The 25,957-nt window shown below is 24.4% G+C and overlaps 1 protein-coding gene across 1 annotated transcript in view; it reads left to right on the top strand.

Annotated features, from left to right (window-relative positions):
* Positions 1–25,957, top strand: part of LOC725924 (leucine-rich repeat-containing protein 24) — a 503,999-nt gene that overhangs the window by 265,346 nt on the left and 212,696 nt on the right. The gene's annotated exons all lie outside the window — the stretch shown is intronic.

Here is a 25,957-nt window from a genome sequence, read left to right as displayed (position 1 = left end):
AAAAATTAAAAAAAAAACGTATCAATCTTTGTCTTAATAATCTGAATTTTTTTGATATAAAAGAAACAATATTTTTTTTCGTGTTTATTTCAAATTTATATAAAATACATATTTCTTCCACTATGTATTGAATGAAAAAAATTTTGTTCAATTTCTTTTTCAAATAATATTTTTAAAATTTCTTTTATTTATAATATTCTAATAACAATAATAAAAGAAATTGAAGTTTTTCAATTGTTGATCTATAATATTTCTAATTTGAAATTATGAAATCTAAACGCAATTATTAATATCAATTACAATCATATATCACAATATTATATTATACTATAGAGGAAAGTAGAATAAGAAGTTATAAATGGGCTATTATTATTTTTGTACGATAAGAAATATAATGTGTGATTAACATATAGCATGAACTGATCTCACGATAGTTCCTGATTAATCATAGATTGTACATCTTTATATTTAGACGAATTTAATTCTTTCGTAGACAATAAAATATCTAAATATCTCTATATTTTCTTTTTATATTCTTGGCACATATATCACAAAATCGTAAAAATATAAATTAATATAAAATTTTCCAGAATAATGATCTATAATTTCAGCAAGAATATAAATAATTATTGAAATAAAATATAAAAATGGATATTTAATTATCTTTATAAAAGTTGAAGAATAAAAACATATTTTATATTAAAATTATTAATTTTTATATTAAAATTATAATAATACAAGTTTATCAATTGAACATCAATTATGATACATTTCAATTATTGATATATTTATTATAACTTAAATTAAGATATACAATGAAAGAAATTTAAAATTATATAAAATTTTTTACGCAAAGAGATTTAAAAAATATATTATATCTTACTCTATTCCATAAGGCAAATTTTAGAAAACTTTTTTTAAAAAATCTTATTTTTATTCATAATTAAATTTATTTCTTTGATTTCTTCCTTTTTGATTATTTATTTAAAAAAAAATCTTTAATATTCTATTTTTCTTTAATTTTTCCTATGATTCTTAAAATAACAAAATCTTCTTTATCGAATAAAAAATCCCATTTTTTTGATAGTCTAAGTTTCACTTAAGATTTTTAGAAACTTTTCAAATTTTCTTTACCTTTTACTTAATTTTTTATTAGCATAAAGGAATTTTTGATATCTTATTTTATCGTCTTTTATGAATCTTAGAAATGATCATTATTAATAAAATATTTTTTTTTAACAAAAAATTCTATCTATTCGATAATCCAGCTTTTATTTAAAATTTTTAAAAACGTTTAACGTTTTCTTTCTCTTCTGATATTTTTTTTCAGTAAACAAAAAAAAATATCATTGATATTCTATTTATATCGTATCTCTCCTATTTAAAAATTCTTAGACACCTGTGAATTCTCGGCACTAATGTGCCCTGGTTAAAAATTCGTAATCTAAATCAAACACCATCAAAAAGTAGCATAAAAAAGAAAATGTCTAACAAGAAAAATTAATTCTATAATAGCCGATAGGAAAATTTACGATCGCGAATTCTTTAAAGTTTCTCTCGCGTGTCAATGGCGCGTTGATCAACGAAAGCTCTTTATCGGTTGCTACGCTATCGGTTGAAAAAAAGTTTCACGTCCGGTGAATCACGAAGCAATTTAACTTGAGCGGAAAATCCATTTCGTCGTCGAGGAAAAAGAGGCATGGAACCATGAGCGCGTGAAAAATATTAACTAATTTATATCGTAGGATTTAATAACCCGAGGACGTTGAGTTCGGGGTGCAGAGACTGTCTATTACAGTTGGAACAGTGTTATTAATACAAAAGGAGGCTCTTACGACCGATGGGTGGCCATCCTTATCGTTGGCCCTCTGCCATTACCGGGTCATCGGAAGTGCGCTGTTTCAGCTGCTGTAATATATCGGCAAGTTGAAACGATAACTGGAATAGTTCGTGTTATTTTGGCTGTAAGAGATTGATGAATGAAATTCTGGTTGAGGATATTATTAAAAGAATAATTAAAAGTTATTTTTTAATAAAGTTATAGTATTTTTAGGTTTTTTGATTATAAAAGAAACATAAATATTTCAATTTTTATAAGAAAAAATATTTTTTTCATATAGCGAGTATACTTTTAGTATTCTAACAAATTAATTTATCGATTAATGTTTTTCGAATGATTTAATACTTTTTAAATTATAAAAAGTAAAATAGAGATAAAAAAGAACTAAAATAAAAATTAAAAAATTATAATAATATATTAACTAATAAATTACGTAGAACGTAGAAAAATAGTTATTAATCAATTCTTTACAAATCATAAAGCAAGAAATGTTAAAAAATATCTTCAATATATATTAAGAATCTTCAAATTATCATTAAATATTTTTTGCATACATCTTTTACAAATATGATATTAAAATATTTTCGAGAAATGAATGGAGAAATAGAAAAATATATAATCAAGTTAAAAATCAGTGAAAAGATAAGACAAATGATAAGTTGCTTTAACGTATAATATAATATAATCAAAACCAGAAAAAGTACTCAAGGTTCAAAAGAGATAGTGCTCAAGTATTCACCAGAAGATTCGTTAGTAATTCGGACGTAAGCGATGGAGGATTCGCGTTATTTTAGAATTCATTTTAATTTGCCGCGACGTTGAGATTCTTTCCTCCTTTCTCTTTCCTTTTTCAAGCATTTTTACGAAAGAAAAAAGAAAAAAAGGAAGTGAAGCACTCTTTCCATTCGGCGGTCGCAACTTCTCGTAAACTTCGTCCCTGAATTTCCCTGTGAAAAAGCTTGGAGACACTCAAACAGAGGAGGATTCATGAATGTGACTCCAAGGAAAAATTTTTGCAACAAGAAAATTTATTAACAACGGTTGACCGCGTTTTTTTGCGGGACACCGATTCACTATTGCGAGCGCGAATTTCCGTGGAATTTTTCCCATGTATGCGCATGTCTGTGTGCATAAAAGAAGAAATACACATGGATGGGACCACGTATTTCACGAAACGTTATTTGCTCACAGCGAAGTACTTGCAAACAAATGTGTATTTACCCGTTCATTACATTCATTTGACGACAGCTCCCTCGACCTCTCTATCTTCTTCCTATTGAACATTAGTGCATCGTTTTTTACGTGTTTATTCGTTCCGTTGATTAATTTTTCATTGGAAATTATCGATCAGTTCAAGGTCAATCACTTTTATGGTTTATTTTATTTATATCTTATTTATTCTCTGTTCAATATTAGCTGAATTTAGAATTTCATAGTTGCAATCGAAACTTCAATGATTTCCTTTTAAAAGATAAAATTATTTCCTTAAAACAAATTCTGGACGATTCTTGTTATGGGATTATACATATATAATACTATCAGTTATCAGATTATCAGTAGAGATTTTATGCTATCATTTACAAATATGAACTCAGATTTTCGTGAAATTGTAATTCAGTAGGATGAAGGCAGTTTAAATAGGATAAGTAAACAAAAGATCAATATTCTAATTTAATTTGCTGTAGATTAAGAAAAGTGAAAATGCAATTAAACTTCAATTGAATGCACAATATCAATTAAATTTTATTTATTTTAATAAATTAGGACACATTAATTTCTGATTCAGTAATTATACTTTTTTTCAACGTGAGAGAAATCCTCAAAGATAGATCTCTAGAGGGAAGATCGAAATAATGTTGGACTCGTATCGAGTAAAACCTGTCTCATTAAGTACTGTGGAAAACACACCTGATACTACCCATTGCCTTTCTCACGGTTCTTTCCAAAGAGAATCAACAGAACTTTCCAATGTATATATTTTTGGTAACGTTGAACTTACACCGATAGTTTTCTACCATCCAAAGCTACAACAATTCCGTGGCTTTCATTGAGATGATAGATAGAAAGATAACGTTGGTTTCTCTTAATGGAAGCTGACATCACGAACCAGTAAGATATTTCTCCTGGAAGATTCGGTATTCGAAGATTCAACTGAAGTCACTGAATTATCTAGATATGCCTGCTAACGTAAATAATATTAATCAGAACTGTAATGACGCTTACAGCCATCTTTGGTATTAAAGATAGATAGACGAACCAAACAAACAGCGATAAGTGTGCGATGATTCGATTATGATCGACTATGAACTATCCAGCAGTAGTAACAAATAGTAATAATAGCCAAACAATGATTAGTATGTGTATTTTTATGAATTAATTTGAAAAATTGCTTTACCCGATGATAAGTAGATTAGATTTTCAAGTTCAAATCTTTCATAAGAGTATATTTCTGAAAACTGATAATAATTAAGAAGAAAATAATTAATACTTTATTACATGTTTAATGTTATATATAAAATATAGTATTTTAACTACTTATTAAATGTAAGTAAATGTAAGTAATTAATATTTTAATATATGTTTAATTTTGCATATACATATGAAATATATTTTAATTAGTTATTAAATATAAGTAAAATTGAATAACTTTAACTCGAAGTTTCATAATTTGAGAAAGATTCTGTAAGATTAGAATTATGTTCAATCTGCTCTTCAAGGCCAAATATAATTATTTATTTTTTTACAATTCAAATTTAAATTAGTTCGACATCTACAAATCTGTATAAAAAATATATATTTTTATATAATATAAAAAAAATTATTATCATAGCAACGTCAATTAAAATTATTTTAATTTAATAATAATAATATTATAGATCTGTATGTATTTCTCTCAAACTTATTTTCTTTTATTCTTTTTTTCAATTTTACTTTCTTTGTCACAATCGAATCAAAAATATTGATAAAACAAAGACTCGCATTAAACCGAGAATTCGAAAAATTCAATATATTTAAGAATTTCATAATTGGTATTGACTTCTTTTAATCGATTGTGATTAGTGTATATTAATATTAGATAAATAAATCTTAGTTTTTTTTTTTATTTACACATTGTTTCTTTTTTTCAACAAAAATTCAAAAGAAAATTCTTTGCTTTGATCAAAGAATTTGATCTTATCTGAATTTCCAATAATATCATTATAATATAAGTGCATAATTTCAATTTTGGATTCGAATTTCTATATATCTAACATTTACTGCATTCAACGTATGTTTTTACATTCGATAAACTACAAAGGGAATTCTGAACTCATCGAACCATATTAGGATCAAATTTCAATACCATTAACTTCATAAGTGCAAAAGGATCGTTGCCTCAGGCTGAAGTCCTTATGTGTATCTCATGCTTTCGTGCATATCGTGCATAAGCACCCAAGCTAAATATCCCTACATCTCGACTACGTTCCAATTGAATCTGTTTGTAAATCACTATCTTCACGGTTCCGACACTGAGTATTCTACTCTTTGAAAGGACATTATTTCCAGGGCTTGGCTCGATTCTCGTGATATCGATTACAATATAATCGTCTATTGGTTTGATTTGATTTCGAGCTTTACTAGATTAAAACGAACTCTGTTTGAAACATAGCTCCATGGGTATGTCATTACTCAAAATATTCACGCAATTCTAAAATCGTATGGTTCTTTGCACAAAATAAGCGTATAGTTTTGTTTATTCAACACTTATCTAACGTTTATTGTAATTGAATTGAACTGTACTATAAGTGTTTTTTTTTATAACAATTTTGACGCTTAACTGGACAAGTGAATTCGAAGGAGAGAAAATTAATATGAATCAAATTTTATTTAATAGTTTATCTTAGATGATCTTATATGAGGTTACTAATTATAAAAATTAATATATAGCAATGGATAAAAATACATTAAAGAGTGCATTATTATATCTTCACTTATTGAAAATTGTAATCGAATACTCGGGTATTTCAGTTTAAATTTTTTAGATACATGAATATTCGAATACTTAAGATTTGAATGAACGAGACTACTTAAATTTTAGAAAATAAAGAAATTTTAACGATTGTTCAAAATTATACATCAGTTTATAAATAATTTAAATGCAACATAAAAGTGCAAAAATCAACAATTTAAATCACGATGAGAAAGAAGAACAATAACTTCCAGGTAAATTAATTAATTTATTTTCGCATCAGATTTCCTAGTTAGCGAAAATCTCTCTTTTTTATTCGTTATTTACTGTGTATAATATCACACAACTGATTATTATATTTTTCAACATTCGCTTGTAAACATTTTAAACACGTAAGTATTAAAGGTATAAGGTAAGTATTAAAAGATTATACAAAAAAAAAAAAAAATATCTAAAATTAATCATAAAATTAAACCATATTTACTTTTTTATTTAAATAATATATAAATCACAATTTACAATTTTATTGAATTAAAAAATGCATTATTAACTATATTATTATTTGAATTATAAATATCATCGCAAATTTGTTTTAATATTGTAACGTAAATTTTAAATTTACATTTCCAATCATCTTTGACATTTTGCAGTTATATATAATTATAAATTTATTAGATAGGATTCCTAGGACGAATGAAATACAATGGAACATCTGTTATCTCTCATATCTCCAAGATCCATTACCATTATTATTTTCTCTCACTCTTACAATGATTAGATGTTTTTTGACGATAATTTAAATTAATCAATCAAGATAATTGATAACTATTTTATGTCAAAATATATAAACATATATTTGTTATATATTTCAATTAAATAAGGATTTAATTAATTTACATATCATTATATATATCCATTAATTATTAAAGAAATATGTAACAAATGTAAATTAAAATATGAAGTAATATTTGTATGAATAATTAGTATGATTTATTTCATAATTATAATTACAATATTGAAACATTTCTTATTTGATTAGTGATTATTATTTGATTATTTTCCTAAAAAAATATAATTCACTTAAATTTGAAAGAATGAAGATTAATCGCATTTTTTATTTATAAAATTTATAAAAGTTGTTGATATGAAATGTCAAAACTTACAAAAATATGAAATATTCAAAGTATTTTTACATCTATATTACATACATTTGAGAAATAAAATAAATTTCTATTTAAGCTTCATTTCTTTAATTATGTTTCTAAAAATTTAATTTTATATAAAATATCTAAACATCTAATTATAAATAATTTATAGTTACAAGTAATTTATATTTATATTATATTTATATTAACTTTATATTATATGAAACAAGACTATTATATATATCATTTTACTTCTGCTTTTTTTATTTAACATAAACTACAATTATTACAATTAATTAAATAAATAAATCTTTATCAGTATTTTTACATATTAACATATTTTATTTTAACTTTTAAAATCGACCCTCTAAAGATGTTTCACAAATATATCAACAACAAGTAGTGATTAGTCAAGGAGTCTGCAAAAATGAATAAGCTCGATTTGCGTGCAGTTAAACAGTTCTCTCGTTCCAAATTAATCAATGTTGAACCTTTTGATCTTCTTTCCTCGATACATTCATCGATATTAGAATCGATAAATTTCCATTTCCTCTGATTCCAATCGCTATACTAATTTCATTAATGACCTCTTTATCAGTCGTTCGTCCAATTTGCTTTTTCAGCTTTTTGATCTGTACATTATATTCAATGCGAAATTTCAATTTCCATCGAGATTACCTCGATATTTTATATTAATAATATTCGATCAAGAATGAGAATTTGACTTTAATTTGACTTTTTTATTAATTAATTGATTAATTATACGATTGATTATATATGCTATATTCTGTAATTATATTATAATAATTTAATTATGTACTTAATTATCGTCGTTAGATCAATTTAAAAAAAAAATATCTCATGTAAATTACAGAAAATAAAAATTTCATCAATCGTTATAAATATATAAAATATATATTTATATCCAAGAAATCTTATTTTCAAATAAGCCATATAAACGACATTATTATGTAATATGATATTTAATATACTTATTTAATTCTTTAACATGTAATATATTTTTTTTTATTAAAACAAATTTAAAATTTTTTATTAATATTTTATTACAAGAAGTTTGAAAAAGAATATTTTTCCATTATTAATCCTCGATCAAAAGGAGGTCAAGTCAGGTCAAGTTTTGATTATATTTGAATTGTAGATAGACTAATTAAATATCATTTACATTATCGGACATTTGGATCAAAAGTGACCTAAATTGACTGCGCGAAGGATAATAGTTAATAAACAATTTTCACTTTAAAATCCTTTTAATCCTGAAAATGTTAATCAAAGTATATAAATTGTCAAAAAAATTCTGTGATATACAAATATTTTTTTTTTTCGCTTACGTTCGATTTGGATAACAAATAACAAACATTATTATTGCAGGTAATTCGCCATAAAAGAAAATTATCTGAAACATTTTAAAAATCTTTAACTCGGAATATAGTACGTAACGAACCGTTTAAAGTCCATCGTATGGAATGGATTGAATAGATTCGAACAACAACTATTCAAAGTGGCAATTTCACGATATAGAAGGGGTTTGCAACACGTACAAACAGAGCTTACCTACAATCTCAACGGTACGCAATATTTGTCGACGAACTATAAATATCAAGTCCCTAGCTACACGAAGTAGCAAGAGTTTCCACGCACAATTGCAACATGTTTAGTTCACAACAAGTAATAGCATTGTATCCTATTATACTATTGCGTTCTCTTACATACAGAATGTTTCAGAAAATTGATACAAAGATTTAGTAAGATATAGCATTTATTAGCATTTATATTTATAGATGAATTATTCTTAATAAATATATCCAATAATACATGTATCCAAATATCTCTATTCTTAAATCTTTTTTTTTATTAAGATTTTTTTAAAAAGATTTTTTTGACATAAATAGATATTCTACTTACTATTTATATGTATATTTATATTGTACCATTTATATACTTTTATTATATTTTTATAATTATATATTGTTACATTATATTTTTTTATATATATTTGCCATTTAGCATACAGAATATAGTATATATATCATAGTATTCAAATAATTGCCAAAGTGAAGAAATTACTCAGATAAGAAGAATGAATAAAATCATATTGATTTATAGCAATTAAATAAGAAAAAAATAAATTTCTAATTTAAGGAAATAGAAAGTATGATAATTAATTATATATATTACTGTATTTTAGAGATTAAGGAATATTTAATTATATAAACTTTAATTATACAAACAAATAATGAAATATACAATATAAAATAAAAATACAATATTTCTGATGTCAATAATGTTATCAAAAAAAAAAAAAAATTAATTTGCCCGTATAAGAATATTCCTTCTCTAATAACAATCCCAAAACCTATTTTCTATTCCCAAAGGTAAAATATTGAAAGGAAAATATTAATTGCATCAAGAGTAATAAGACCATGAAGGCCATTTTACGCAATCATTTTCAAAATTGTTTTAAATAGTGTTGTTTGAATAATAGCATCGATGCGTAATTTTCCAAAGGGAATACTTTAAAAATGACTTCAATAACATTCTGTACAGTAGCAGTTATTATTTTAGCATCCTCAAATACTGGAATTGGATGCTTATATGGCCACATAACTTCTATGAATTCGACTTGAGCGAAAGAGAAGAAATAGATATAAATGAGATAAAAAAATAGTTGAATTTCGTTCAACAGTTTATTTCATTCTATACACTCAAACAATTAATTTCCATTTTTATTTAATGAGGATAGCAATGAACATTAAAATGAGCATAGGTATGTAATATAGGTATGTAATAACTTTAATATGATGAATTTTTATTTTTATTGTCAAATATAATATTTAAATGAGAATTGTACACTTATATTTGATATCTTCACAAGTATGATTTTATGTTTTTTATCAATTTTCAATTTGATTCAATATAATTATTTTTTTATATTATTTTTACTACAATAATGCATATATATATATATATATATATATATATATATATATATATATATACTATATTTCTCAATTGTAAAAATTAGGTTTTATCCGTGAAATGAATTAAATTAAATTATTTTAATATATTATATGTTTAACACTAGATTTACGGAATCCGTCAATTTAATAGGTTTTTGATTTTTATGTTTAAAAATTCTAAATATGCAAATATTATTCTTTAAATATTATATATTAGTTTTTAATGATAGCAATAGAATAATGGAGCAAATATATATTTCTATTCGTTTTTTTTAGAATATTTATATTTTATTATTTCTAGATTGTATATCTATTTTTATGAAAATCCATCAATTTGACGGGTTAATTTATATAGATCAATTATTGCAAAATAACGAAAATGAAATAACAATGAATAAAAAAGAACAATACCAAGCAAATGACGATTGTTAGTCGTCATAAATACATAATTAAACAAAAGTTTATAATTGTGATAACAAATAATTCCTTCAAGGATGAATTTTGCAGGGAAAAGAAGTAATTTTTGTAAATGAATCTGTCTTATTATTTTATAATAACAAATAGATTTACATAAGAGATAATTTCAACAGTACATTTTGTGAAAAAAAAAATAACTACTATTTGGAAGTTTAATAAAAATTTATTTTCATAAGTGAAGATTTGAATTTTTCAAAATATTTTCAAAACCTATCCAAAAAATATATTTTTTTACATTTATATTATAAAAGACATGGAATTGATAAAAAAAGAATAATAAAAAGAATAATAAGAAGAATAAAAAGAATAACCAGCATAAATGAAGACCAATCTGGATCGGTTCTGATATAAATGAATTATGTGAAAGCGAGAAAGAATTTGACAATATTCGAACAATATTCGAAACAAAATTGAAGATTTTGACGACAGTGAAAATGAAAAATTATCACAATAGTGAAAGAAAAAGAATACGTATTATTTCAGATATTGAAAGAGAAAGTGAAACAAAAGATGCAGATGAAAATGAAGAAAATATTGTGAAAGCAGGATCTCGTAGATAGCCCTTTCACGTGTTTTATAATTGTTTTTAGACTCGGCAGCCATCAATGCCTGGATTATTATACAAAGAGACTAAAATTGTAGTAAATTGGAGTAAATAGAATTCGAAAGAATTTTCTTTTTTAATTAGCAGAAGAATTGGGCAGTGACAACAAACAAAATATTAGTTTTAATTCAGTGTTTGGAGTCTAACTATATTTGCATTAAATCTAACAAGTATATATGTGAAAAGTATACATCCAAGATAGTTTACACATAAAAAATTGAAGACAATAATAAATAAAAATCTAGATTTTAAATAAATAATTTACAAAAAATTGCATTTTAACATACCCGTCAAAAAGATAGATTTCAGTAAAAAAAGGTATATAGTCTATGTCCATAAATCTAGTGTTAAGAAATATTTTCTTATTTTATTTTATTTTTTGAAATATCTTATTAATAAATTAAAATGTAACGTATTATCCGAAAACAATATCACTTTAAGCATATAATTCTAATAGAAAAATAATAATAAGTATCTATTTAAATTGTAATTGATTGTTTTTTTAATTGTCAATTTAATTAAAATTATTTAATTATTTAAGAATCATTTTTCATTTTCTTTTTAACAAATTCCTTGCTTTTAAATTAGAAAATTAATATTTAATATTAATTTTTATTGCTTGTATTTTAAACAATTTTAAAAAATATTGTAACAAAAAAAAAGATAGCAATTCTATAATAATTAAGAAAATTTATAAGATTAAGAAAATTTACAATACAGTTCATTTTTTACTGATACTATTTTTGCAGCGTGTAATTAGATATTATCACAATAAAAAAGAATTTGTTCACAATTTTTAAATAGCGATCATTCGTTTATCAAAATGATGTATTATCCATTTAACATTTTTACTGCAAATCATAATCGTTATTTGATTTTATTTTAAAAATTTATAAATTTATATTGATTATTTGTAATCTCAATTGAGCTTTCGAAATGATTTAAATTATAGAATAGCCTAATAAAAATTGATAGATACCGATCTATTAAATCTGATTTTTTTTTTTTTAAGCGATTAGACAACATTTGGATCCATTCTCGCGTATATTACAAAACTCGTTAACTTGTTAACCAACGATCTAATTTATGATTACCTACTAATCGGTTTAAAACGGTTTATATTTAACCAGTCATTCTACTTCGCTGTTTCATTCGCTAATTTATCATTTCATCTCCGCCCAGCCAGCTCATCGTTCCATCAGCCGCATCGATTGAGCGAACAGAATTTAAATTACCCGTATAATCCTCGCGCGGTATCGCGGCTCATTAAAATTACACTGGCTGATTTATTTCTCGCACATTTCACGGATGGTCGATGAATCGCACACCTATGTGATTACGGATTCAAACATCTTTGAATATTTTCGATGTTTCATCGAATGTTTCGCATTAAATTTTGTTCTATTTATGCGTCTAAATGTTAAATTATATATGAAAATGAAATTAAAGATAAATTTAAAGATCTATTTTATTAGAAAATTTTATTTTTCTTCGATATTTGTCATCTCTTCTTTTTTTTCGCCAATTTGATTTATTTCTGTATACAAATAGATAAATATTTTTGTTATTCTGGTTTGATAACATAAATTTGTAATATGTTCGAATATTCTTGTCAATTCAAAATGTATTTCTCTTTAATTTTTCAGATAAATTGTTTAATTTCAGGATATAAAAATTTTTACATTGATGCTCGTAATGTACATAATTTTTTATTTAGAGAAATTAAATATGAGTTATCTTATTATTGAATTTCTTTCACAAAAAAAAATAGGAATCATATATGTCAAAATTATCAAAATATTTTTTATATTGATCAAAATTTGTAAAATAATGTAATTTGAAAGTATAATTAAATCTCTTCTATAACTTGAAAGCCTCTATAAGAATATATTTTCTATATTTTATTTCGTTTTTTTAGCTCAAATTATTCATATATGTTATTTTACTTTTGTAATTCAGAATAATTTAGTACCTGTCATGAAATTAATTGCTAATTCTTGTAATGGAAACTTCAGATTTTGAGGTATACTTTTTTAAGCAAAACGTTTTAATTTTTTTTTTCTATCTTACGTATAAAAATTTTTTTTCTTCTTTCTCTATATCCAATAAAACAAAATCTAGAAAGAAAGAAATCGTAAATAATTATCAAAGCATATATTTCTCCAGATAACAATTAGATACATTTCTGGTTTGATTTTAGATACTAATGCAATTCAATTTCTAAAACTCGAAATTCATTTTTATAAATGAAACTTTTATCTATCATCACTACTTTTAGAACTCGAGATAAATGTTACAATTTGGTAATAAACTACTATCAATGTTATTCCTTTTCTTTTAACTATTGGAATTATGTCCGAGAATAGAAGAGAATATCTGCAAATTTTTCTTTCTTTAACTTTTCACAATTAAAAAAACGTTAATTTCATTTCGATATTTAACTTTCGTACAAGATTTATCGTATCGTACAAATGGTCACTTAACGTTTCAAATTTCCCCTTTAAATTTCTTCAAATTTTCTCGAAAATTTGAGATCTAAAATCACCAATAAACCTATAATTTTAATCTCTAACTCAAATGAATCAAAAAAAGAGAAAGCAGAGAACGGAAAAAATGCGGAAAAAAACTGAAAGCTAAAAAGGAAAATGGATGAGAGCGATAGATGGTGTTCGCAAATAACAGATGGCAAAAGCTCGACCTCGATCGTCGAGGATAAAACGTGAACAAAGCTGTCACATCAGCAACAAGGGTCGAAAACTCGGTCGATGTCCCGCTAGAGAGCAGCGCGATCAAGCGTTCGGATCTAAAAGCGACGGGGTCTAACTTTTGATCGCGAGGTTATTTTCTTCCCCTAAGCTTTCATCGTCCCCTCCAAGGATTTTCCAGACGAATTTGTGCTTGAAATCGGCGGTTTCCTTGTTACTAGCCACGGTAACCGGGCTAGGTGAACAGGTGTGCATAGAAACGGGCGGGCAATTAAGTTACCAGTCGATTCGAACCCAGTTTCCAAGTTTCATAACCCGGCTGTGTTGCATCCTCGTAAATCTGTTGTATCCCTGGCCGGCCGTGGGTTAGGTTAGGTTGGCCGAAAGGCAACGTTGCCTCTCGTAATTTTGTCGATACGTTCGCCGCGCAATTTAAATCCTCCCCGAGTCCAATGCACAGTCGTCCCCCCTCGAACTTTACGAGGATATAATGCTACGTGATGCGAAACTGGAACGAGAAGGTCCGTACTATTTTCTATTATAATCCAGCATAGATCGTCTTTTTTCCCGATAATTTACCTCGTTGCTCACTCATTGGTGAAAAGAAATCTTGCGAAATGATAGAGGGGCAAGATCATCACGCTATGTAATAATTAAATAGAAAATTTCTCTTGAATATTCAAAATTGTGAGTAAAAGAATTTTATTGTACAAATAATATGTAATTATTTTCATTTGTGCGTGGTTGAGATGTATTTCGATAAATTTTTCGTCTCTCTCTATCATCGTTAAAAAAATGCACATGAAAATAAATGTTCTTGTCCTATTTTAATCGATTAAAAATTTCTTTTTAGTAATGAATAGTAGTTGATTTGAATTTAATAAGGCATAATAATTCGAAACAGTGATGTTTTTTTGTTCTTAATAATAAATAAATAATTAAATATAAATAAAGTCTTGATTTTATATACGTTTAAAACTTTTAGAATTAGGTTAAAATAGATTAGATTAAATGGCGATATCATTTTATTTTTATGATATTAGAAAAAATTTGTTTTATGATGCATATTATATATAATTTTCTTAAATTTAGAATTAAATTAAATTAAATTAAAATAAATAGTAAATTAGGTTAGGTGGTAATTTCTTTTTATTTTTAGAATATTGGATAAAAATTTGGTTTGGTAAATTATAATTTAGTTTGGTTAGGTCAGATTAGGTTGTTGATAAGAAATTATTATTTTAATAAACAGTTCATAATTAAATACAATTTGCTATATTCCAAATAAATATTTAATTTTAAGATTATATAGAAAATTAAATTATAATATGCTATATTATATAAATTTTCAAAGGCGATCAAATCTTTATTTTTACTATATAATTTTGTTTTTTTTCCAGAAAATGATTAAACATTAATATAGATTCAGAAATTGATTGACTTTACGTATCATTCATCATGTTTTTAATTTCTACACAGAAATTACTGTATATGGTTATATGAATATGTTTCTAAATGCGAAATAAATGCATAGTCCAAAAAAAAAAAAAAAAAAGAAAAAAATTTTAAAGGACAAAGTTAAAAAATACTGTAATTTTCGAAAATTTACTTTCGAAATAAAATAATGGAAAAAAGGATAAGGTTTTAATTTTTTTGACCTTAATGTTGCGATATTAAACTTTTTTTAAAAAAAGAATTAAATCCTATCCTAAATTAATATTTAATTTTTTTTTAAATTGTCTGTACATAATTTTGCAAATTATTCTAATCATTTATCTCTAATATCTTATTCAACTTAAATAAAGTATTTAAATTTAATTTATACATATGATTATGAAAGTCGTGATATGATGTGAAGTCGATCAATTTGTTTGATCAATCAAAAGTCGCTTAATATAAACTTCATTTTACGAACGAGGAACACTAATGCAACTAGGTAACATGCGTTAAAACGATAATTAATTTATAGCTTAATTTAATATCAACTTAACTTTAACTTGAGTTAAACTCATGATGCAATGAAATAGGACATAGATAGTATATAAAGTAATAATATATTTTAGAAGTTAAAATTATTTATATACATATATTTAAGATTAACATAAAAATATCGGTTATTATTTAAATATGCATAAAGTAATGTAGAAATACAATTTTTTTCGTTTACATTTCGTTTAATGTAAAATTAATTAAAATTAAATTATTAAAACTTAAATTGTATTATAATTGTAATGAATCTAATTTTTATATGCTTATTACTTTTATACTTTTATGTTAATTTTGATCAAAACGAATATAATTCCACGAATATATTAACATTCTACATTTTCATAATAAAGAAGCTCAATGGAAAACAGACATATTAATTTTCTGTTTATATTTCATCATAATAAAATACAATTTTACATTTATAATTTTATGACATCATCAACTGTCTAATCTATATATCACTTAAAATAAATATAATTTCTTAAAAAAGTAAAATTTTCTTTAATATAATCTTTAAAATATAACATGCTCATTTATATTGAATCTCTCAATTTTAATATATATATAATAATTTAAATTTTACTTATACCTTAAAAACTGAAAAAAATCATAGCAAACAATCTCTAACCAATTTCAGATTCTGCGCTTCCGATCAAAGCAATTCCACAAACTTTTGCAAACAAATAACATATTCGTTTTAAAACAATATTTCAAATTAACTAATTTTCATCACAAATCTAATCTATAAACAATCCTTCAAAACTTCATTTTTTTCAAATCTTCCAATACTCTTTGAACTATATTTAATTACCCTTAACAAATCTTTTCTCGAAACAAAGTCACGTGCAGGAACACGCTTTGGAACATCCAATACATGTTCATGGAACGCGCGTACCGATTGCCAAAACAAGTCGAACAATTAGAATTGTTTGGAGTACGCACGCGTGCAACTACAAAGAGAATTAATTTGGATAAGATGGATCGTAATTCTCTGAAAGCGGCGTGTCCCTTGGAAACAAGAGAATGTGGCCACACGAGAATGTGACCGAGCGCGCAAGAAACGAGAGAGACAGAAGCGAAGGAGCAAAACAAAGAGAGAGAGAAAGAGAGAGAGACTGTACCCGGACGTTCGGTCGTAAAGCTGCGCGTATCCGGTCTCCGGCGCACATGAACATCCTTCCCACGTGTAACTACATCGGATTACGAGTGGAGTTTCCGATGCGTTCGGTGTCAGGATTTGTTGAAGTCTGGCCAACACAGATTCGGACTTGGTCGTGTAATACCGGCGCGCATATCGCAGGTTTCACGGGTCGACTGTCAAACCGTAGTCTAGGGGTTTCCCTTATCCCTTGGCCGCCCAACCGATCTCTCCTTCTATTTCTTTCGGCGGCCGTTATTACGTTTGTTCGACCGGTATGGTTGCGAGTGGAACTTCGTGTCTTGTGGTTTTACGCGAATTCTTCTTGCGGCTTCCTTGGAATCTAGTCGAGGATATTTGTGAGATACAGTGGTTCTCAAGATTGTACATTTCTTAAAGATTTGTATATTTGTTTTTGAAGGTCATTAAATGTCGCTGCTATTTTTAGTATTTTATTATTTTATATTTTAATGTAAGGTATCGTGTTCTAAATATAAAGTTTATAATCACAAAGTATTTCTTAATTGAATAATTTCTTTAAGATCACTGTTATTATTTTTAATTATTTTGAATTTTTAACATCTCAATTTTATTATAATTATATATATATTATCATATCATACAAAATATTTTCTATTTGGAATTATTATGGAATTATTATATTAAATATATAATTTCTGGAGCTATTATACCAAATGTTTTTTATTATTATACTATTTTTATTTTATAATTTTTTTATTTTACAATTTTTAATTATTTTATTATAATTATCATATATAAATATTATAGGAATTATTAAGTTTCTTAAAGAATCACTGTTTTTTATATCACTTGGCAACATTTAATATTCTTTTATTTTATATAATTATATATATTAACACATTCTACAAAATTTTTTTAGTGGCTTTTTAATTAATTACATTTAATATTTATTTATTTCATTATAATTACATTATAATATTAGCTATAATATATTCCATGACTATTAAAGTTAAAGACAGTATTGCTAATTATTCTAATGATAGAATAATGATAAAACTATATTAATTTCTAAAATTTTCTTTAGTTTATATATAAAGGAAGGAAATTAAAATATTACAAAACAAAGTTGCATTTCTAAAATGTTTGAAAAATATTGTAAATATTAATCAATGACTTTTGTCATAAACCTAAGATATTAGAAGCACACAAAAAATACAAAATCATCATTAACATCTTTATTATTAGTTAATATTCGATATATTTCAAGGCAATAATTGTTACAATTATTGATGCAATACTTATCATTTTTCTCATCACGTATCTTACTTAATATTTTTTGTTTTAATTTAATAGAATCTCATCTATTCAATTATAATCTTTTTACTTGGAAAAATTAATTTTTTAATTTTTTTAATTATAAATTTTAGCATAGAATAAGTAATATATAATATTATAAAAAAATCGATATGCATTAACAATAGAAAAAAAATAAACATTTGTCATCTTATCTGAATCTCTTGTATATAAAAACACATCCTTGATTTCAGACTTCTTTTAATCTAATTTTTAGATTAAAATTACCATTCAACATTTACCAATCTATCTATCTTTTCTCTCGCGAACGATTGTATCGACGAATAGATTTTTACTCGCGTAATTGCTTTTAGAACAGTTTCTCCGTGCAAAGCATCGTTTCACTTTTTCAGAAACCATAAATGTATCATGTCGGCTAATTTTTATAGCTTTAATTAAGGGAAACCGCGACGCGGCATCGCCTGAAGAGTCGACGATTTTTAATGAATCGTTCGAGCCTCGAACGTTGCTTCAACTATGAAAAAGCGAAGAAATTAACCAATCATCTTTATATCGCTTTGCATCCTTCCACTTTTTTTTCTCCTTTTTAATATAACCTTGAATACATCGCGACGCAATGAAGTTCATCGTTCCGTTTTGAAAACGAAATTGCCATTGCTGTGTTGCGCTTTCATAGATGAAAGTTATATCGATTATATATGATGTTTTTTACGTTTTAATACATTCACTTCTTTATTTTTTATTACATTTCTTCTTTTTTTTATTGTTGTTATTGAACATATTTATTTTGTTATAGAATTTGGTTCTTTTAGATAGATATTTGATTTTTGTTATATGAGTTGGAAATTGTATGTTTTTTTAATATTGTGTTCAATTTTTATTCTTTCGAGATAGATTTTTCTTTTGGAAATGGATACGATATTATGATATATAATATGATATATATATATAATACATATAATATAAAATTAATTTTCAAAATGTAATGAAATATTAATTTTAATGAAATATTTTGTCTTAATAGGCTTATTATCAATAGTATAGAAAAATTGTAAAAATTTTAAAGTCTATGTAAATATTACTTTGAGATTAATACTATTAATCTCATTTTTTAAAGCATTATATTATAAATTAGTCATAAATTATAATAAACAGATATATAGTAAATAGAAATTGAATAATTTTGAAAAGAGATTTTAAGATTTTTATATGTAAATTAGAGAATACAAATAATTATTGATATAAATAATTTTTAATTTTTTCTTTTACGAATTAACATAAATGAATAATTTTAAAACAATTTTTTTTAAATGTCATATATCATTAAATAATGAAAACAGCTTAAATTTTTTATATTATATGAAATACAATAATTATCTTCTAATATAATTACTATTTCAAAAGATTCATCTGGAATATTCTATACAGAATATAATATACTAATTACAGAAATGGAATAATTTATTTATAATTACTTATTTCAAATAAAAATCTATTTTTTGTTACTCTCGATTCAAATCTAATTTTGATTAATACATTTTGAATGTAATTATAAAAATTAGAAATCCTATTAATAATTTACTTTATTCATAGCAACAATCTAAAATTTAAAATAAAATAAATTTAAATAAAAATAAATTTAAAAAAAAAATTTAAAACAGAAATACATTGAAAATTATCGAATTAAATTATACATATATTTTTAATATAGGAAAGTAAATTATAAATTAATTTTCTTTAGAATCACAAGTATTAATTTTGGAACATTAATCGAATTTTAATTCTATTATCTTGCGCAACTATTTGTTTCTAATTATCTATTTCAAAATTATATTTTCGTTAATTCTGAATTTAATTTAACAATTTGATTAATATTATTATGTTAAATATAATCATAAAAATTAAACCCTTATGAAGTCAAAAAAAGAACTTTTATTAATTATTCATTCAATAATTTTATCCTCCAATAATTTATTTATAACTCAGATAATGTTTGAATTTAAAAAAAAAAAAGAGTAAAACTTTATTTATATACATCATGAAATTTCAATTACCTTTAGCTTATTATTATTAAGTGAACATCTTAGAATTAAAAATAAGTATATTATATTTATAATAAAATATTATATTTATAACAAAATAAATGAAAAATTAATTTCTTGAAATTAGATAGTTATTATGTTTATAAAATTGTTTCTAAATTTATAACGAAAAATTTGAGTTTTTTATTTTGAATTTAAAAAAAAATATTTTATGAACTTTTATTATATAATATTCCTATTAAAAAATTATAATAAATTGAAAAATTTCCATCTAAGCATAGCTAAACTCCTATTATATGAATATTTACATAATTGTTTCTCGATAGATTCATATATTGTTAAAAGTATGAGACATTTTTTTATTTTCTTATAAGATGTAATTTTATAAAATATTTTTATGTAAAAAATTATCTTTCATATATCTTTATATACATGCAATATCAACGTATTATTTAAATATTTAATATGTAAAATTAATATCTATTACTTTTTTAAGAATTATATGATATTTTATGTTACTTATTTAAATTACGTATTCCTTTCTTATTCAATATTAGATTTAAATACGTGTTTTGTCAATATATGATTAGATATTACTGTTTGTGTGACAATATATATAATAATAAACGTGACAATCTTTCGAATAATTTTCATTTTTCTATGATAATTTCTTTTCAATACTTTTTTTCAAATACTTTTACAACAACTTCTCAATAAGATCGTTTTTTGAATCATTATCTGTATAAAATTATATTATTATTTGTAAACGGAATTCTATTATATCCGATTAATAATTCAGTCATTTCATTTCATCAACAATGAAAACTAAAATTTGAAATGGAAATAGCGTACATTGAAAAGTACTAAACTAAATTACACACATAATAACTATATCTAATATAGAAACATAAATTAGAAAATAATTTTACAAACCATTTAAAACTGTGATTATTACTTATTTTCGAATACATATTGATTTTTCGATGCTTCAATTTTACAATTATTTTAATTTTGTTATTATGCAATTAAAAAAAAATGATAATATACGTGAATGTATCGTAATTTTAAATATTCTTTCGATGGTTACACCTCCTATTCACAGACATACGAATTTTGTTTCGAAAACCAACATTGAAAAACTTGTTGCGTTGTCGAGAATCGTTTGGCCGTGCGATGAACGCGAGTGGTGAAAAAAAAAATTCTCTTTTTTTCTCGATCGGCATTTTTTTTGATCGTGATAAACTTGTGACATTTCCAGTGACTGATTACAATTTAAAAACAAAAAATTGATCTTATCGAAAATATTTTTTTTTCCTTTAAATTTTTCAGTAAATACGAATATATCGTGATTTCGAAGAAAATTTCGCCGTTTATTTCGATCCCAATAGAAGTTTCATTGATGTCGAAAGCACCATTCACGAGTATGGATTTTTCCTTTTTTTTCTTTTTTTTTTTATTTTCTCTCTTTCTCATTTTTGCACGGTCATGTTAATACTTCTACCGCATCGAAAGTTTACGAGAGCGTTAAAAAATCGTGAGGCATGCATGTTCCAACATTGGTTTTTCCAAAACTTTCGAAACCGGTACGAATTGCGAACAAAGTCGATTCATATATTTTTGAAATACCTTCTCTCTCTCTCTCTCTCTCTCTCTCTCTCTCTCTCTCTCTTTCTGGTTTATTCATTATTTGTAGTGGAAAAATTTGTCCTTGTCCTTTTTCCTCTCTTTCGATTTTTTCTCTTCTTCTTCATCTTCCTCTTTTCTTTGTACCTTCCTGTTTCGCTTCTATTTATAAAGTGTAAACACGTGATACCTTTGTTTGCCGCGTTTCATAAATATTCTCGAGACTGGAAAAATTAGTTTTCCGTTTCTTTGTTTGTCAACGTCGTGAGCAAAGCTCGCGCTGCGTCAGCTTTGCAGAATCGATCGCGTCTTTTCCCTAGCTTTCCGGTTTCCCGGAATTGTGCCTCCTTTATTTACATATAAGGGAAACGTGCAGAATTGTGTATATGACAGGTTTAAATTCTATATCGTATTTATTTCAAAAATTCAATTTTGAAATAATCCTGCGTGTGGAATAAATTCAAAAATTTGATATTTGTTTTTTTTTGCGATATTAAACTGTTGGTAATTTAAAATTATAAATTACGTTATAAATACACGTTATTTTTCAAAAGTATTCAAATATTAATATAATTTTGATTTCCATCTTCTGTATCCAAGATCATCTTGTATATCCAAAATAAATGTACAGGAAGTTTATGTATTCATAGAATGTTTTTAAAGAACACGTTCGATACTAGATAGATAAAAACAAACACAAAAGTTGATATACAAAAATATCGATTGAGATTTATATATCTTTTTCTCGCTTCATTTAACATAAACTTCAATTCTGTTCATAATTTATTAAATAAATGTTAATCAACATGTTATTTTAATATTTGTTTTTCTAAAATTGATATTCCAAATTTGTTATAAATATTATCATCTTTTCTTTATATACATTATATACGTTATATAGTGTTAAGAAAGAAATTATTTTTGGTCTTCAAAAAAAATTTATTATTATATATAAATTTTTAAATATTCATAATTAAATTTTCAAAACATAATTCCCTTCTTAATAATTTTATTCAAAACAGTTTCCTGATCTACTCTTAATAATTTTATTCAAAACAGTTTCCTGATCCATTTTTAAAAAAAAATCTATTTTTAAAAAAATTTATGTTTTGAATTATTTATAGAAAATAATAGGTTTTTTCCTTGTCTTCTTACTATATTAGTACGCTATATAAAAAAAAATAGTATAGTAAAATTGAAGTTAATTTTACAATTTTCAAAAATGAGATTATTAATTAATTTAACATTAGCTATAATTTTTTGTTAATAAAATACTTTTACAATATGAACAATAAGAAATATTGTATTATTGTGCGTTAATATTGAAAAGATACGATAAGTATTACGTCCAATAATGATATAACTCAATAAATAATAGCAGATTAATGGATCTTATTATTATTTCAGTATGCATTCGCTCATATCCTTCCACAATTTACAAATACACATGTCATCAGGAGAGACTAAAGACATTAGATTTTGCTTGTAAAATGGGCATTTTGTTATTTTATTCTTTCTTACAGTTAATTTAAATAAGAAATTTAATTTTGTTTATAATGTGTAATATTAATAATTTATTTTAATTATTACAATAATATATTAATTTATATAATATAAATTCATGTTATTATAATATTGTAATTTTTATTTTTAAATTTAATTAATTTTAATATTTAAATAACTTTTTTTATTTACGTTTATTATAAAAATATTTAACAGATATTGTATTTCAATTTTTTATACAAATTAGAAAATTTTTAATCTTAAGATTACAGTTTTGTATAGTTTTTTCTTCAAAAATAAAATCTTCAATTAACGATTCTTTGTGCTTAAAACATCAGAAAACTGGACTTTGATCATTGCATCGATAATTTAGCATTAATAAGATAATTTATTAGACGTGCTGTTTATTTACTGTCGAATGTTGCATTATTCAGTGATTCAGCCCCCTACCAGTAGTTGCTTTTCTTTCCATTTATTTTCCGGATCGAAGAACAAATGAAAAGCATTTAACTCGTTTCTAGTCGGGATTATGTTTCTTCTTCCCCTTTTTACGTCGTTTTTTCTGGATTTGATTGCTTGTCATTGTTATGCGAGTAAATATATTCTTCCCGATACTTGAATGTTTCAAAATTTAATTTCGATTATTATAAGAACCAAAAAATTTAATTTCAAAAAATAATATAAATTTTAACTTGAATTTTATTCTCCAATATCTTTTTCCTTAGTTGCAATAGGAATTATACTTAAATTTTATTTTAGTCGACAACAAATTTTTGACTTATTTTTATATTTTTTGATATAAAATATAATCAAATAATCAAATTTAATTTTCATTATTAATAGATTGTTATAATGATGTTATAAAAAATTACTAAAAACAGAAATAATGATTAATTATAAATATTTTAAAAATTTAGAAAAGATTATAAAAAGTTATGAAAAAATTATAACAAATATCAAGATATGTCATCATTTAAAATAAAGAATTTTCGCAAATAATACAATAACAAATATATTATATATATATTTTATATATTATTAATCCAAAAATATTGAAAAATATTAGTGTAATGAATTTCATGTTGAAGGAAAAATTTTAACAATATTCTTCAAACGTTATTCTATCCTAAAAGAAAGTATTTCACCTTATAATTAAAACCACTCTTTGTCATCACCATATCATCATAATTTTTTAAAAAAGTCATTACTGGAACAAAAAAGCGACCATTTCCTTTCTCGTCACGAACAATTTCAAAGTATAGTTCTTACGTTTCATATCTATCCATAGACCAATAATGAAACAAAAAAATCGCCATTATAAGAATGATTGATGGACAAAGTAGCTAAAGTTAACAAAAAGAATCCTTAGAAGAAAAAATCGTTATTCTCTCTCCCATTTTGTCATCATCTTTTCCTTCTCTTATTTTGTTTCTCTCGTTACCTCATCCTCCACTTTCCTTCATTCTATCATTCCCTTTCATTTCTTCATTCATTTTCTTCCTCTCTTCCTCTTTTCTCCCCTTTTTATTGTCCCATTCCTCTCATTCTTCCATTCCATTATATATAGATTATATATATGTAGATTATCTCATTCCTTCGTTCTTCATCTCTTTCAACAATGTTAATAAAAGTAAAAAACACGTGTAAAGTATACATATTGTTGATCTTCGTCAAGAAATTGTTTCGTGTAGAATTTTTCAAGCCCGATAATCACATTTTTCGTTTCTATGCACGATTGGTGTTGAAATTCGGGTCAGAAACCGGTGACCGATGATGGTATACTGAGGGGAAGGGGGGTGTCACTTGTCCGCGGTTGTCGCCTCGTTTTACGCAAAATTGGAAAATATTTCGTCCCTTCCGTCACAACGAACATTGGCTCGTTATGTTAACCAATGCGTAGCCAAATGTGAAACGAGCTACGCGAATTGCATTTCGAACGATGAAATTACGGAAATGGTGGTGAAAGTGTGAGGATGATTAGTAGTTTCGTTCGCTGTTTTGTTTATCGTTTGCTCCGTTTAAATTGGATCGTTTTCCGGGATATATTTTTTGATCATCTATTCAATGTTTGATAGAAGTAATGGTTGCATCAAATTGTTTTGCAAGCAAATAGAAATAAATTTATTTATATTATGTTATTTTTTATCAAATAAAAGTATAACAAGTAAGATAACGAATAATACATATGGATTGAGTTTGTTTCTATTCTGGATTATAATAATCTGTTTTTAAAAAATATTAGCAAACAGCAAGATAAAAATTATAAAGCAAGATAAAAATAAATTAAAATAAAATTAACTAAAATTATAGTAAAATGATTTATATCTATATTTATTTTCAAAATATTTCAAAATATGTTAACACATATTTGTTATAGATATCTTTGGGTTAATGCTTCGAAATAAACACAAAAATTGATATATAAAAATATGTTTATATATATTATATGTTTTTGAAGTTTGTTAATTTATAAGCAATTGAACTTTTCATTAGTTCTTTTTATAGTAGTACTGTCTTGTTATATATTTATTTCGTTTTGTCTAATATAAATTCTAATTGCCTATAACTTAATAAATAGATCTTAATCAGAACTTTAATATATCACTTTTAGCCTTTAAAATCGATCCAAAATTCCGATATTTCAGAATATATTAACATAATATAGTAT

The sequence above is a fragment of the Apis mellifera genome, linkage group LG11 (assembly GCF_003254395.2).
Source record: "Apis mellifera strain DH4 linkage group LG11, Amel_HAv3.1, whole genome shotgun sequence".
In the NCBI taxonomy this organism is placed as follows: Eukaryota; Metazoa; Arthropoda; class Insecta; order Hymenoptera; family Apidae; genus Apis; species Apis mellifera.
This window is presented reverse-complemented; position numbering and strand designations above follow the sequence as displayed.